We start from the raw sequence: 5,000 nt of genomic DNA, 5'->3' as shown, positions 1-5,000 counted from the left end.
AAAAGGAGAAGAGAAACACTGTGGACTGAGAGAGGACAATGGAGAGAAAGAACATCAGGGGGACACAGGAGAAAAGAAGAAAGAACTAGATGGAGAAATAACAACATCTCAATGGACTGTGCAAAAGACTATGGATATGAGCGAGGAACATGGGGAACAACAAAACGACGAGGAAGGTTATCAGGAGAGGAGAATGGAGAGAAAAGGAGAAGAGAAACGTAGGAAAGAACGAGAAGGAATACAAAGAAGAAGAACTTTAAAGGTAACACCCAATATAGACATTGCAAAGAAAAGATTTTTAAGGCAAGGAATATTAAAAGACAAGGAGGGTTGTGAGAACAGATTTGATGTACTGAGAGATATGGAGCATGACTGAAAAAAAAAATGAAATGTTTTAATTATTTATTTTATATTGTTTTTATGTTTTTAAGAGTTGTTTCATTTAATGCACAAGGTTTAATGGATGTGGAGAAATTTGAAAATATGAGGGAATTATGTAGAGGGGTGGATGTATTTGTATTACAAGAAACGAATTGGAAAAATTATTGTGTTAAAAGGTTTGAAAATTTATGGGATGGGAATATACATTGTAATAATGGTACAGAGAAAACTGGGAAAGGGGTTGCTATTTTAATAAGAAGAGAGGTGTGTGAAAAAGAAAGTGTGGTGTTTAATGATGGAGCAGGGAAATGTTTAGCTGTTGAAATAGAAAAAGGAAATGAGAGATGTACAATATGTAACATACATGCTCCAAATGAAGAAAAGCAAAAGGTGGAATTTTTTAAAACAATATCTGCAAATGTAAGAATTAATGAAAGGGTGATTTTAATGGGGGATTTTAATACTGTTTTTACAGAATTAGACTTAGCAAGTAATATGGTTTTTAAGACTGATAAGGGAAGGGAGGAGTTGAACAAACTGATGGGGGATTTTAAATTGATTGATGTGTGGAGAGAAAGAAATAGAACGAGTAGGCAATTTTCAAGAAGACAATTTGTTTTAAAAGAACTGAAACAAAGTAGGATTGATTATATTTTATGTACAGAGGAAATGCAAGGGAATATTACTAATGTTTATTATAAACGAGTTGGTCTTAGTGATCATTCTCTCTTATTTTTAACATTAGATTCTTCAAGTGTGAAAAGGGGAGGGGGAGTGTGGGTTTTAAATGCAAAGATTTTAAAGAGTAATGCATATCAGGAAAGTATAAAGGGATTGTGGAAGAAAGCAAAATTAATAGAATGTATAGGGAAGAGAAAAGAGTATGGTGGGATAGTGTTAAGTGGGAAATAAAGACATTTTCAATAGAATACAGCAAAAATGTCAGAAAATTAGAAAGACAGAAGGAAACCGAATTAACCAAACTCCTGAATAATGAGTTAAGTAAAGTGTCAGAAAGCAATGGAAAAGAGGAAATTGAAAAAATAATAATGCTACAAGATAAATTAAAGATATTAGAAGAGGAAAAATGTAAGGGTGCAATTATAAGAAGTAAAGCAAAATATGCAGTAGAGGGAGAAAGATGCACAAAATTTTTCTTTAATTTAGAACAAAATAGGCAGAAGGCTGATCTATTGAAAGAAGTCTTAAATAAAAAAGGGGAAATAGAAACAGAAACTAAAGAAATTTTGAAAACAGTAAAGCAATATTACATGGACATGTTTAAGGGACAAGGTATAGGAAAAAATGATGAGGAGTTTTTGATTAAACAAATTAAATCTAAGTTAACAGGTGAGGACAGGATTTTGTGTGATGAAGAAATTAAGGAAGAAGAAATAGATATGGCAATTCAACAGTTAAAACCTGGAAAGAGCCCTGGTGTGGATGGTTTGACTAATGAATTTTATAAAACTTTTAGAGAAATGTTAGTGCCAATTTTAAAAGAAGTTTTTGAAGAAATTTTCAAGAAGGGGGTGTTGAGTGAAAAAATGAAGATAGGCATGGTAAAAATGATTTACAAAAAAAGCGGTAATCCAAAAGATCTTAAAAATTTTAGACCTATATCCATGTTTGAATACAGATTTTAAAATATTAGCAAAAGTATTAGCAAACAGATTAAAAAAGGTTTTACCAAAAATAATAAAAACAACACAGGCATACGGGGTGCAAGGAAGAGATATAGTAGATGTGGTTAAAAGTATAAGAGACACAATTTATTATATGAAGGAGAAGGGAAAGGGGGGATTTTTAATAAGTCTGGATTTAGAAAAGGCATTTGACAGGGTAGAGCATGAGTTTTTATTTGATGTTCTTAAGGCTTTTGGTTTTGGAGAAAATTTTAGAAAATGGATTTGGATTTTTTACTCAGATGTGTTAACATGCATAAAATGCAATGGTTTTTTAACGGATTGTTTTCAACCAACAAGGTCGATCAGGCAAGGATGCCCACTGTCTGCCTTACTTTACTCTCTGGTAGCCGAGCCACTTGGTTTGGCTATTAAGGCAGACAGAGAAATCAAAGGAATACAAATAAAGAACCATTTCCAAAGAGAAGCAGTGTATCAGTATGCAGATGATACAACCTTGTTGGTAGAAGACATCCAAAGTATTGATAGGGCAATGGGGATTTTAGAAAGATATTGTAAAGGGTCGGGAGCCAAAGTAAATGTGGGGAAAAGTGTGTGTATGAGGATTGGCAGAGTAGAGGAAATACCGCAGCATATACAATTCAAGGAGGAAATGCAGCACATCAAGATTTTGGGGTTGTGGGTTGGTATTGATTCTAATAAGGCAGACACTTTGAATTGGGAAGGTGTTTTAAATGGAATTGGAAAAAGACTGAGATTTTGGCAAGTTAGAAATTTAAAGCTAAGGGGGAAAGTTTTAATTATAAATTCATTGATGCTGTCGAAAGTCTGGTATGTGTTGGGAGTAACCCCATTGCCTCATCTGTACTACAAAAAAATGAAAGAATTGGTTTTAAAGTTTTTATGGGGAAATGGAAGGGCTAAGATTGCATATGATACATTACTTGGAAACATAAAGGAGGGAGGATTGGGACTTTTAGATCCATTTTTAAGAATGAGAACGCTGAGAATTAAAACAGTTCAGAAGTTTCTAGAGAGCAAAAGTGATGTAATTTGGAAAAGAGTCATGGAATATTACCTGGAAAAATGTAATATGGGATGTAATGTTTTATGGATGAAAATGAAAAGCTGGATGTTAAAAGGTCTGCCATGTTTTTATGTGGAGGTTTTGGAATCATGGGGGGAATTTTTAGAAAATGTACTGATTTTACCTAAAGGAAGGGCCCAGCTTTTAGAACAACCTTTGTTTTTAAATCCGAATATCATAAGGGACGGCAAGGTCATGTATTATAAAGAATGGTGGGATTGTGGTTTGAGACAAATAAAAGATCTATTGTATGAGGTGATAGAGGGTTATGTACCTTTACAGGCAGTTGTGGATGCATTGAGAGAGGGGGGCAAAAGGGTGTGGAGAAGGAAGTTAGAAGGACAATATGAGGATTTAAAGAAAGCGATACCAAAGGACTGGATTGAAAGAATTGAAAACTATGAGAGTGGGGATGAGAATGAATTTCCAGATGTATTTTTTAAAAGGTTAAATGGGGAAAACGTCCATTTTAATTTATGCAAAGTAAGGAATGTGTATAGTATTTTTAGGTCTATCGCTTTTACAAAACCAGTAGCTTTGAACTACTGGAAAGAAAGATATGATGACTTAAATGAAAATGAAATTTGGGGAAACGTGAGGTTGAAATATATGGAACCAATTTTAGAGAATTTTAATTATTTATTGAGACACAATTGTATATTAACAGAGATGAGATTACATAAAATAGGAATTCAAAATGATGCAAAGTGTAAAGTGTGTATGAAAGAAAAGGAAGGACTGTTACATCTGTTTTTTTATTGTGAAAGGTTAGATGATTTTATGAGAAAAATGAAGGAAATTGCAAAAGAAATTTTGGAGGGGAAGTATGATGAGGACCAAAAGAAGTGGGAAACAATGTTTTTATTTGGTCATAATGACTGTAATATGTATACCTTTAATTTATGTGTAACAATAGCAAAGTATGTAATATGGTTGAGAAGAAACATGGCGAAATATGATGGGAAAAATGTTGATGTGTGGATAATCTTTAAAAACAGGATGGAATACTCTGTGAGACTGTTATGGAATTATTTCTCAATGGAAAACAAAGAGGATGAATTTATAGAAATGATTGTAAGAGGGAATCCAATGTTGAAAATGAAAGATAATGGTGTAAACTGGCTATGGGGGAAATATGAATAATAATGTCAAGGATTGTAACTGTATGAAACAAATTAAATGAATGTAAATTTTTTATAATAAAAAAAAAAAAAAAAAAAATCTCGTCTGATCTCGGAAGCTAAGCAGGTTTGGGCCTGGTTAGTACTTGGATGGGAGACCGCCTGGGAATACCAGGTGCTGTAAGCTTTTTGGAAATTTTTCAGTTAGTATATAATAATTTTGCCAAAAAATAGAGTCAATGCCGGTCTCTGAATATTAGCAGGTTTGGGTCTGGTTAGTACATGGATGGGAGACTGCCTGGGAATACCAGGTGCTTTAAACTTTTTGGAAAATTTTCACTTAGTAAATAATAATTTTGCCAAAAAATAGAGTCAATGCCCGATTTCTGAATATTAGCAGGTTTGGGCCTGGTTAGTACATGGATGGGACACTGCCTGGGAATACCAGGTGCTTTAAACTTTTTGGAAAATTTCACAAATTATATAATAATTTTGCCAAAAAAAAAAGAGTCAATGCCCAATCTCTGAATCTTAGCAGGCTTAGATCTGGTTAGTACTTGGATGAGAGACCGCCTAGGAATACCAGGTGCTGTAAGCTTTTTGGAAATTTTTCACTTAGTATATAAGAATTTTGCCAAAAAATAGAGTCAATGCCCGATTTCTGAATATTAGCAGGTTTGGGCCTGGTTAGTACATGGATGGGAGACTGCCTGGGAATACCAGGTGCTTTAAACTTTTTGGAAAATTTCACAAATTATATAATAA

This window comes from Carassius gibelio, chromosome A25 (genome assembly GCF_023724105.1).
Source record: "Carassius gibelio isolate Cgi1373 ecotype wild population from Czech Republic chromosome A25, carGib1.2-hapl.c, whole genome shotgun sequence".
In the NCBI taxonomy this organism is placed as follows: domain Eukaryota; kingdom Metazoa; phylum Chordata; class Actinopteri; order Cypriniformes; family Cyprinidae; genus Carassius; species Carassius gibelio.
The sequence above is the reverse complement of the archived record's forward strand: the minus strand, read 5'-3'. Positions refer to the sequence as shown.